Here is a 12,744-nt window from a genome sequence, read left to right as displayed (position 1 = left end):
CCCCAGCCTGGCTTTGGTCTCCACGCTCATCCAGCTGGTCTCTCAAGTCTTTTCCACTTGTTCTCTGCCTAGATGTTCTCTTCCTATACCCTCTGAATCTACACCATACATTTCCCATCTTAACCAAAAACCTGTGACACAGCAATGATCATGCAGCTCATTGTTTCGTGGTGCAGCATCCTGTTGGTCCATCAGTCAATGATGCACAGTTTTGAGCTTCTTCCTCTCTACTTGTTCAGCCTTGGCAGATGGAAGCAGAGAAGCATTATTGAACAACTACTTTTCATCACATGAAAAGAAAAGGAATAATATTCTTGATAGAAAAATGGCAAGAATAATCCAGCAGAGTCTCCACTCGATTCATTATGCAAGTTGTCTGGAATCTTTCTTTCTTCATGAATGAGCGAAATGCGATCCCCCTATTTAATGATCAGACTTTAAAACATTTGAAAATTTCCTGAAACACTTCAGCGAAACAACATCAACACTAGCTAAGTACGTGTTCCCATAATGATGGGCTGAACGCCCCAAAAGAGACAATTAGAAGCAATGAGAGAATTCCGCTGACATCGCTGATCTGTGGAATAATGAACACCTCTGCCCTTTGTGCTGTCCCTGCGGAGACACCTTTTTCACCCCAGTGGTGCATGAGTCTGTTGGAAAGTTTTAACCACGTTGTAATAAACACAGACACACGTTTGTTGAACATGTTCAACAACAGGCAAACGCTGTGGCAAATGCTAAATTCTACAGCCAAGACACTGAAGTCTTTCGGCTTGGAAAAAACATGTCCAATAATCTGTAATGTAGACATAGACACTTTGTGGAGACTTCCAGTAAAAAACTGCTTTGTCAAGCGTCATATTCTTAGATTCAGCAATTGAGGCCGTGAGGAGCACATTGAGTGATTAGTGTTCTTTAAGTTTGGTCCGGTTGGTTTTTAAAGGGAAATAACAAGTACAGTTGCCATCAATCAGTAATTTTTGTTCCCTATGTCCGCCCGTCTCTTAAAGCAGCAGAAAACAGCCAGCAGTACTTTTTAAGTACTCAATAATTCAAGCAAGTTTAGTCAGAATCAGATGCATATTTCCTACTCAATATAGACAAATGCCTCTGAGGGGTCTGAGTTCAGACTCCATCTCTCTCTGGAGACTTTCCGCCTCCAGTCGAGCTAGTCAGTGCTGACTCCATCCCCCAGGCACCATTACAGTCATACTGTCACCCTGCAGAATGACATTATTCAACCACTAAGTAATGCAAAAGGCTTTGAAGGCCATTAAATTATGCTCCGGTGTTTGAAGGTATAAAAGCCATTTGAACAATATGATGGATAATAAGAAAAGACACAAACACAGTTTTCGCCTTCGGAAAAGGTTACTTGTTTCAGTCATTTCTGCAACTGAAACCTCTTGAAACGCTAAATAGATAAATATGATCTATACATAATTTCTACAAAACACTTATGGGATTTATATGTCACATTTCAGACATTTACATTTTTTTCCTGCATAAAAACTTATGTAGTGTTCTTGAAGTTGTGATTTGAATTACATTCCACCTATTTTAAGGAAGACTTACCCCTGACTTACTGAACAAATCTACTTTCAGAATGAATTATTCCTAATTCAAAACGTGTCACAGTTCTCAATTCGTCCATCATTTAATTTCTTGATATTTTGGAAAGAAAAAACAACAACAAAACACATTGCCAAAGGATAAAAGCAGGACTCATTTAAAGGCTTTGAAATAGAGGAAATCTTCTCTTTGAGTAATGGTTAGTGTCAGGCACAAGGATAGGCCGGAATTCTATGATAATATGTGCAAAAGAAAAGAACAGCCTTCGTTCCCTCAGGTACCCAGTAAGTCCTTGTCAATTTAGCAAATTATATTTCCATTATTTTCTTTTCATTCCACTTATTAGAACTGTTTCGAAATTAATGAGGGATATACCCGCAATACAATTTGCCATGAAGCACCGTTTCTTTCCTTCTCTCTGCTAATCACATTCCTCTTGAAGGATAAAGTGAGAAACATGGGGGAGATAGAGAGAGAGAGGGTGTATGTTGGGGATGCAAAGGGAAAAGTTGTGGGGTGAGTTGGGAGGACCCTTGGCAGCAGCTTTAAGAGTCAAAGATAAAAGTGGGGGTTAATGTGCCTAGGCTGAGCAGGTGAAGAGCACCGAGATCAGCCTAGAGGAGAGATAATTACACAGAAGCACAGGGATTACCGCGATTCTAGATGAAGTGGAAAAGCCATGCAAAGCATATTATTATGATGAGAGGAAGTAGAACTAGATCTGTATGTAATGTATCCTCTATGGCAGCACGAGAGGAGAGAGCTGAAAAAAAGAAAATCCAACAACTTATTTATCCCTCGAGGAGTTCAAGGTATTTAGGTTTAAAGAAGGGAGACATCAAAGCATGTCAGCCCACAGAAAGAGCTCCAACTTTAAAAATTGCTAAACAGATCTATTTAACCGTGAGATCACTAATTCCTAACAGTATTTTTTTCTATATATAAACTTATTATTTCTGCATGTATGGATATTCAGAGTTATGCCTGCTAACCAATTCCAGCTATACAGAATGCTGAGAGATCAAAATCCATACGTGATTTCACAAACATACAGGACTACATATGTGCCCTAGAATATCATTTGTGTTATTTGTGATTCAGCCCGCAGGTTCTCATATGGTTTCTCACTTTAAAAACCAGGAAGCCAAGTCATTGTTTTTGCTCCAAGGAAGTGAAAGAAGAAAAGAACTTTCACACCTACGTCACAATTTAAAGGTGTGGTCTCATTTAGACCGTGTGCCGTTTTCCATTTGCACGGCAGCTGCCTGGCTCAAACAGTACAGTGGAGCATTGAGTTCCCTTTACACATTTCCGCCAGCTGTGTTTTTGTCAGCATGTAATTAGCCGTAGATGTTGGGCAAATTAGTCTCCGAGGAAAGTGTTCGGTTAATGGCCTAGCACGATGCAACATTTTTGTAACATTTGTATTGCAGGATATATAGATTCTGCACAGTTACAATTGTAAGATCAAGATGTAGACCTAATGATGATAACTGTGCAATTATTATATTATTATTATATCTTACCTATTTGGGTCCACTAGCATGAATTCACATCTCTTCTCTCTTATTTCAATTTGATGATACATGAAGTCAGGCTATATGTCTTAACATCAAAAGGCTATTCCGGAAGAAAATGGATGGGGGATTCTAAGTCTGAATTGACTCAGTGAATAACCTGTATTTAAACATTCAATGTCAAGCGATTTTATTTAAACATGAAGCCAAATTTATCCTGAACATGTACACATATTAAAGAGCAGCATTCCGGGACATAATAAAGAACAAATGCTATCACAGGAATAGAAACACCCACAAATTTTGAGTTTCAGTCCATTTAAAAAGTGTGGTTGAATTGACAAAACTGAGAGGCTGTTTACTTGATACCATGAAGAGTGAAAAAATTGTGAGAAGTGAGATGGTTTGTTTGACACACAACACTATGGTTCATGACGGTGTATGTCGAAAATTAAAAGATTCCAGGTTAACGTGTGCTGTCGATATTCATGATTAGGCGTTCTAATGATTCTGGAGGCAACTTGGTCCCCCGACCCTTATCCTTGCTTTACCACCAGCCCACAGTTTTCTGTTTTCTTCACGAGAAGAAGATAACTGAAACTGGTTGATCTGGTTTGGGTTGTTGTGCGGCAGATTGTGGATGAGTCATCTTATCATTGAGGGGCTGTGGGCAGACCAGACACCTCATGGGTGTCAAGATAGCAGGGTATAGTGCTTTCAAGCCAAAGCTGATTGGACCCCAAGGCGAAGCCAATTAAGTTTGCTGTTTGAAACTTGCTGATTCTTTAGCTGTACCGGGTGACTCACTCGTTCCCACAGTAGCTGCAACACTGTAAAGAGCTGATGTGATGAATGTTAAGAAGAAGAAGGAGTTTCTCAAATTTTTAGAAGAAGTTACTCAACTGGAGGTCGACGTGAGGAGTTAAATGGTGCGTCTTTAGCTTGAATGATATTTCACACAGACGAAACATTAAGTGCCAAGTGTTAGCACACAAGCATCACACAAGGGCCAGTATGGTAACTCTTACCTTAAAGAGTTAATGTGCAGAAAATAAGTGTCAACAACTACACTGAAGGGATAGCTCAGTGATTTTGAAGTGGGTTTGTAGGAGCTTAGTTAATATGTGACCTTATGGAGATGGTGATCAGCGATGTAATTTTACGGAATTTGGAGGAGAAGTGGAAGTAGCGAAAGTCACAGTCCCACCGTTGCAGAGGGGACCACGGCAAAAATATTTTTTGCCACATTTTTAAATGCTTACCTTAAAAAAAGAAATCTGTTAAATTGTACGCAAAGTTATGTATTTTTTTCACTGCTTTAGTTTACCGCCAGACAGCCATTTATTTTTGCAGCATTTTAAAATGTGGCAAAACGTGCACCCCCTCTGCAACAGTATGACTCTGACTTTCGCTATTTCCACTGGTCACCATCTCCGTAAGGTAACATATTAACTATGCTTTAGTAACTCCACCACTTAACACTTTAAAATCACTGAACTATCCCTTTAATTCAACTGTTGATCACCAGTCCACAGCTCATGTGGAGAGATAGTGGTGCCTCATTTTCGGAGCACCCTGTTCCTCTGACCCTTGTCTGAGCTTTCCACCCTCAATGTCAACCCACAATCCTCCTGGTTGCGTCTCCATCACGTCCAACCTTCAGATGGTTGTTGCTCTGTTTCTAATTTTTTACGAGACAAGAAGATTAGATTGAGATACAGACACAAAAGCACACACTCATCATTCTTACTTATGCAACTAGACCACCTCCATTGCTCGGTTCCCAGATGACAGAACTTCAGTCCATGGTTGCCCTATAGGCAGAGTGCTCTTGTCAAGGCCCCCCGTGCTCTGTCAATAATCCAAGAGTGTTATCCATCAACAGTTTTTTTTCCTGATCTGTGATTGCCACCAATTTCATTCTGAGGAAATCGTTGGGGTTAATTTCCTGTGCTCCAACTAAGTGTTGAAGCAGCCAACAGAGTGCTCCAGCAAAGTGTTGGAATAGCACCGCAGCAGAGTCCCTGTTACACCCACACCCCCGCGCCTCACACTGAAACATCACGGTTTCCTGCCAAAAGAAGTGTGGAGAAAGTGTTTTCACAGTTAGCGCAGCAGATTTCGTGCACAGCAGTAGATCTGACATCAGTGGATCTTTCTGTCGGGCCAAAAGTCCTTTTGGATCGGTGTGCCAGGCTTCATCGCAGTGTTGATACTTACAGCATTAATAACCTGTCGCGATAAAAAAATTGAATAAGGAAATAGTACAAGGGCTGAGGGTTAAAATATGAAACAACACATGAGCAATACAGTTGGTGCTAGAAGCATAGTCATTTTCAGCTTCCACAAAATTATTTGAGTGGGCAAATGAGATGTAATCATTGAGAGGAGAAAGGTGAAACAGTATCACCACAGCTTGAAAAACTCCTGTGCTCATGAAGAACCACTCGTGTTTCTCAACAGGCGACACGTACAAAGAGCATGTTGTAATGCCACACAATCAATTCCAAATTATACCCCAAGTCTGTGTCATGTCTCCATCTCTGGAGAAAAAAAACTGTTGGCAGGAAAACCCACAGTGCTCTCCAGGCATATTGAAAAATTATTACGAGTAAAAGCAAAATGTACCAGAGAACATAACCTAGCTGTGGACAAATGGAAACTTGCGAAGCACGATGAGACACTCACTGGCTGATTTAGAAATGAAATTGCAGATCACATTGTCTTGTTCGTGATATAACATACTGCTGACAGTCACGAATCCATAAACTTTGTTTATAAATACATGTTATACTGTAGGGGGACATGAGATATATCTTATTAGTATTGGAAACGTACACTGAAAAGCAGGAGGGCATGTGGGCATTGTGAAACACCCCCGGGGAATGGATCTAAAGGTCTCGACAAAAGTTAAGCATCAGGTAAAGAGTGTCGGGTATGCGTTCACCAAAAGTTCCACGACATCAAAGTTGTTAAAATTTTTCGGGTGCTAAAAGTGTCACAACTTTCTGAGGTCTCCATCCCAAACTAGGGCTTGCGAGGTGGATGAATATGCTTTCATTTGTCATCCCCTGTCTTGCCAGGGAGAGCGAACTACCCTCCATTTGCTAAGGTCTTTGCCAATAAAGACAGAAATTTGATATCTTAAGATAACAGGAATGATATCAGCCAGGAGCCATAACTGAGTCCTGTCAGGGAGGAGACGGAGTGAGTGATTTCCCCCAGTTATGCAAGAGTTGATCTATCCCATTAAGCTTTGGGGAAAGCGCAACCTAGAGCTTGTGCCACTGAAGCTCACTGGCGGTTATTGCCTGACACGAAGATTCCTCTTCAAGCGTAAAGTGTCAGAAAGTAGGATTGATGCGTCTGCTCATTATTGCTTCTGCATTTTGGGATGAGAAAGGTAATATTAGTTTGGAAAAAATATATAAATCTCAAAGCTCCATGATTGATGTTACTGGGGATTTTGTGTCAGTTGAGACTTGAAGTGATATAAATGAAGGGATATAAAAATATAAACTGAAAATAACTTAATAAAGCATATACGAAAGAGAAAGATGAGAGAGGAGAACAATAAATAACATGGTACAACTATGTATAACAATGTGTTACATAAAATAGAAAACATCCGAGTATCACTACTCTTATTTTATTTCAGTAATCAGTGATAAAAAAAGTCCTCTCATACATCAAACATCGTAGTAATAAATATGGCTTTCAGGATTTCTTTGATGGAGCTATGCACTTTATGTTGTCAACCCTCTGTAGCCTCAAATAAGTCAATATTTCATCGCACTACTTTGAATGTTGAATTCTGTTTCTGTTGCATTGAATGACAGGATGTGTAGTAGAGAGGCTGATGTCAGGAGGACGGGAAATGTCCCAGAAAAAGAAATAAAATACTTTGCAGACAAAAAATGCTTTATTCTCACAAGCCAAAACAAAGATATTAAAAACCAAAAAAAAACCAGCCATGATTTATACTAATGTGCATATCAGTATATCATATGGCTCTGGGAGCCGTATGTGGAAAAAGGAATTGAGGTAGCACAGCCAACTTGAGTCGTTATTTCTGGATTGCTGCGGACTTTTTTATTCTTATTCTTATTTTATTTTTTTGGCATTGCGGTTCATTGTATAATGGGGTGATAGCAGACATCTCCTGCAGACATCTTCAACCCTCACTATGTCAGAGTGAAACAATTTGGATGGAGCGATAGGATTCCCCACAGAGAGAATAAGTATGTGACCCTCTTAAATAAGTTTGCTCAGACTACGGTTCCGGGGTACTATGCCACTATGTTTTAGACCATCCGTCATAATATCTGCCGCATGTCTACATTTAACTAAATCATGAACAGACTGGTACAGAATACACGACAGAGTTGAACTCTCTGAAATGGAATTTGTATGGTTACGACGTATGTGGGTTTTAAAGACCGCAGACCCTCCGGCGGTAGTTATGCACATGGGCGCTAGAGGTCAGCAGTGGACCTGAGTCCGTCAAGTTTGTGTATGTGAATTGATTTCCTTATATTCTGTAAAGTAATGGTGCTGATTCGCTGCCATGTCAACCGCACCATCACCCTTACCTTCACAAGCATGTGTTTAAAGCCCATGACGCTCTGAGGCGGAAAAAGTATTTGTGGTGCCGTCTGTCACCACTAGGGGCGCTGTTTTTCGACGACGACGGTTGTTTTTACCTCATACGACAGAGTTCGTCGTGTGAGTTGAAGGATTCGTTTTTTTTTCAGACATGAACTCTGCAAAACTCTGCATACCGTCATTTTCTGAAGTTTGCCTATCACATATGTCAAACAAATTCTAATCATGGGTTGACTTGGACATTCTCTGGATATTTTACAGGAAGGAAAAGTTGTCTGGTTCAACATTTGTGGACACTTGCGTTCGCACATGCAGCCCCTTCAGAGAAGTTCAGGAAAATGCCCGGACTTCAGTGCCTGTATTGACATTAGAGTGTACACTTACATATATACAACACAGTCACATTTCACTACATTTGATTGAGTTGACTAATGTTAGTAGGACAATGATCTGAAAATAAGATTATCAAGGTAATCTTCACTCACTAAGCTTCACTGATGCACACACTTCTTTTTTTTTCAATCTAGCTAACAGTAGCAAAGTAAAGGTGCAATCTAAACATCATTTATTTTTTGTTGCTGAATTTTGTAATTTGAATTCTGCAGAAAAGAAAGAAAAAAGGAGAAAGAAAGAAAGAAAAGAGTAAAACAAATCGAAACGTGGCACTCTGAATGAATTTGGTATTTTTAAAATAGAGATATTTAACTGTATATCAGTATGCAATGGAACATCTAAAATGTATTTATTTATTTATTCATTTTTGTGAACTGACCCTGAAGTGTTTAATATCCCCCTACTGGTCTGATGTCAGACACGTTGTTCACCCAGTCAATCCACAACTGTTATTCACTTCACTACAAATAAGAATATATTATCTCTGCAGCAGCTGTTTGTTTTTTTCTACTTTTTTTGGATTGCCCCAGTCAGTTGTAACGACCACATTGCTCGCCGTGCATACATTCTGGTGACCTGGGTTTTTTAAATCATAACATTGTCAGTGGTGTTGACATCGTTTCAGACACCGTTGGAGCCACATGCTGTCGACCAATCAAGGACAACAAAGACAGATGGGAGGTGGAAGGAAGCCCCAGGGGAAAGGTCTTACGTCTCAGTTTCACTGGCGACAATGGCGCACGTGCGCTTGGTATTGTCGCCATTGTTCACTCACTCAGCTGACCAGAAAACGACATCACATCCTGCCCCAGCGCTATTGATCTTGAGCCGCGGGGCCTCGCGCTATTTTCTCGGATGAGGAGGTTTCCTTGGCCATCTCCTCTTTTGAAAGGGGGCCCCCCGTGTGACCCCGGCGTCTGCCGGTTGCATCATTCAAACAGGATAAGGAAAAGCATGCTCGTATTTCCACCAATCACACTGTGACATTTTGAAGGTGTTTAGTGGATTCAGCCAATCAAACACCTCAATGCAAGTTTTTCCCTTTTAAACTATATTGCTCCACTGGTGGAGAAATGCGTTACAGGAGGTGTAGTGATAAAGGTGTTTTGTAACCAAAAGACGAAAAATAACAGTGCCTGGTCACTTGAGTGATTTTTTAAAAACTGAATTCTGTGACAAAAAGGTAAACTGAAGAGAAATTAAAAAATGCTGTAAGTCAGCGGCTGTTAAGATTTCAACAAAATAAGGTGAAACAATTCCTACAAGGACTGAATAAAAAATGCTTTATAAAGTTTGGTTATTGTTGTTACCTTTATTTTTGTTTTGTGTCGTCTTTAATATCTGGCAACACATTAAACAACAATATGCCATATCTGGAGTAGCCCAGGACGGATTGCAACTGTAGCGTCGTTCATATGTGAGAAGAAAAAAAATGTATGGAGCAAAAAATGTTGCTTCAGTAGAAAAAGTAATATTCACATATGTTTAATTTTAAAGCCGTTTTCATCTTGTGTCGTGGCATTGGCAATCTCTAACAAAGCATCTACTTTTTTGTTTGACCAAGGCTTCCTGTTTGCTTTTGAAAATCAAATGTTCTTCACAAATGCATCATGCTGTCTCGCTGTCGGTCAACTGCTGTTAAATTTGAATTCCCCTATTGAAAATGTGTGGAATGTTTCAACAGGCCGCCAGCTGGGTTAAAGAGCAGCACAAAGGGGCCTGGGCACTGAGGAAGCTGATGAAGGAAATCGTTTTGAATGCGAGGGGCTGGACTACTACTGCAGTCCTATTGTCGGCCATCTGTAAGTGTGCCTCTTACACACACATACACACACACACACACAACCTTCTGGGCACGAGCCAGACGGTGGTGTCAATAGACTTGTTGGGGGGATGGGCCGTGTCAACCGTTGAAAGGAATTATGTTCTCCAGGGGTCGCTCCGTGGCCTTTGCTAAGGAAGGAGTTACGGTGTTGAGAGGCCATTTAAGGAAAGGGAATTTGTTTTCCGTTGGTGCATGGAAGGGAAAGTTTTGTCGTTGGGAATTGAGAGATGCGGGTTGAGAGAAATTCTGGAGCGACTCTTGTTCTCCAAACCATTTTGGAAGAGTACAATGAGCATCTGGTTTTAATCACTGCACAAATCTCCTGGCCCCAAAGGTTTTTTTGTTTGTTCATTGCTTTGTGTTGCTTCACTTTTGTGTCGGTGTTTGTGACAGACAAATCTATAGTAACGTGAGGTTTTATACCATCTATTAAGAGTGAAACACTTGAAACTTACTGAATCTGCTCCCTCAGAATGGGGCTTGATCAAACATCATTCGAGTGACCTGTCCACACAAGGAAAAGACGTCAACCAACTGCCGTCGCATTTGAATTCAAACGATGCTAAAAAAGCATCATCGGAGCTCAGTGGTGACATCACCTTTTTTTCCCAACTGAGCACATGCTCTTACACTGACACCACTCCACCCTGTAGCCAATTCTTTACCATGGCAACTCGCAGTGTTGCAACAAAAATAAAGCCGAGCAAAAGCGACTCCCCCCAAAATGCATTTTCTCTCCCGACAGAGAACCATTATCAAAAAAAGGCCTCTGTACAACTGTTATCACGAAACCTCTGACTGCAAACAAGTGTCTTATTTACTCCTTCCATAATGAGTTTTTAACATGCAGAGGTTTTATTTCAGGTTTTATATTTGTAAAATGTTTCCCAGAGTGAAGAGAAAAAGTTATTATATGTACGGTTTTGGAGCCTACTGGGCCTGAACAGGCTTAATTAATTGTCATAGTATAACTAACTTTGGCAGAAGATTTTGTGTTCATGTAGAAATTGGATCCCTCATATAGCCACAAACTGACCAGGTGCTTCTGTGAGAGGTTTTGGAAATGTACAGATCAGAACACTGAGTGACAAATCATGGAACTTTATTCTGCCTTGACGCTCTGTATAAAAGGTGCAAACACGAAAATGGAGGGCGTCGTTGTTCCGGAAATAATTCGGCAGAGGAGGTTGTCACGTGCGTTAAAAAAAAAAGAAGAAAAAAAAAGGGAGCCAGCAAAGCAGACAGGGGTGCGACGTCTTGATAATGTATGTGACCTGCCACCGCGGGATATAAATGTCTCTGAGGGAACACTTAGCGGCTAACCAACAGGAACCAAGATGGTACCTCAAAGAGTAGTGGCGGTAAAAGATCGACTGATATCAGAAAAGCTTTTCTTAGGAAAAGGCTCAGGTGACAAACAAACGGAAGAGCTTGGGTTAAAAAATTCCACAAGGTTAACTACCATGACGGCAGAGGTGATGGAGGACAGTTGGAATGGCCATTCGATTCGGGGTGGGGGGGCAGCTACTCTGTTAACCCAGTTGCTCTACTGAGCAGAATGGAGGAGGAATTTTGAAGGGGAGATCACACTCAAATGGAAAGGCCCACGATGACAAGGTGAGGAGAGAGGTACAAGAGGCAGGGAGGGAGGGAGGCTGACAGACGGGAGCTGCCACAGTAGATGAATGTCTCGGGCAACGTGTTTTGAGAGATTCAGCGAGGGATGCCGAGTCAGGCATCTCTTCGGCGGGACCTGATTTCACGCATTCCGGCTCCTGCGCCGCAGAACTCAACTTCCACATGACAGTGCCCCGCTGCCGCGCCTCAAATGCAGAATTATTCCCCGCCAGCACACACACCCAGTGACTACCTCAGCTGTAGCGGCGGCACGACTAATTCGACCCAGCTACTTCCTGATCCTTCATCCGGCAGCTGGACCGATTGTACAGTTACGTTTTGCCTTTTCATTTTGGAACATGTTCATTGGCACGGTCAAAAGTTATTACTTGTGAACACTGTTCTGCCCTTATTTTGTCATTTTTTTTGTCTTTTGTCTTTTTTTTCTTTTCACAACATTTTGAAAATTTTTGTATTTTAATGTGTGATGTCCCTCCCACTCCCTCTTTTTTATTTATTTTTTATTTTTTAGATCTTACAGACTCTTAACCTTATTCAATCTGTTAACAGGCCCAACGTCATACATCGGAGGTGTTGCCCTCATCTGCTTTTAATTTGGTGAACATGCCTGTAACTTATCCTAAAGCTAGTGGTTTTAAAGATCCACAGCTCCCTACTCCTATTCCTATACCCTTCAACATCCTCTCGCACCCGCAACACTTGTTCTGCTGCTAGTTGTTCTGTACTACATCCATGAATAATCCCATAATATCCACTCGTGATCCAGATGCTCTGTTAGAGCCATTTAAATGTGCCTATCCTTCCTTGGCTCAATGATCACACTCGAGCCCTTGGAAGACTCTCTCGCCAAAAATATGAGAAAAGGTGGAAGGTAAACAAATCAGAAATCAACACACACACTGACACATATACATCACTTAATCAGAAAGCAGTTGAGGACCAACAATGTGGACATTGGAGACATGTTAATACCAGGTCTAAATGTGATCAGGGTCAAAATCCTATCTTGATACAAAACATGTTTAATGCCAATGGCACTAAAGCGTCAAGGCATTGAAAGTGTCACTTGATAGTTACAGGGGCTGTTTTAGTGCGAGTCAAAAAGGCCTTCACGTGTTCAGTGGGCCGAGCTTTTTCTTCCTGCCCATGTTGGGAACTACTGTGATTGCTGGCTGCTCTCCACGGTGGAGT

The 12,744-nt window shown here is 41.2% G+C and overlaps 1 long non-coding RNA gene across 4 annotated transcripts in view; it reads left to right on the top strand.

Annotated features, from left to right (window-relative positions):
• LOC118302218 overlaps window positions 1–12,744 on the top strand; it is a 119,430-nt gene that overhangs the window by 84,510 nt on the left and 22,176 nt on the right. For all 4 annotated transcript variants that reach the window (XR_007030573.1, XR_007030574.1, XR_007030575.1 and 1 more), the window contains one exon: window positions 9,775–9,892. This is a non-coding gene — a long non-coding RNA (uncharacterized LOC118302218). The remainder of the gene's footprint in view (window positions 1–9,774; window positions 9,893–12,744) is intronic.

Source organism: Scophthalmus maximus, chromosome 4 (genome assembly GCF_022379125.1).
Source record: "Scophthalmus maximus strain ysfricsl-2021 chromosome 4, ASM2237912v1, whole genome shotgun sequence".
NCBI classification, from domain to species: Eukaryota; Metazoa; Chordata; class Actinopteri; order Pleuronectiformes; family Scophthalmidae; genus Scophthalmus; species Scophthalmus maximus.
Note: the sequence above shows the minus strand (reverse complement) of the source record. Positions and strands in the feature narration are given on the sequence as shown.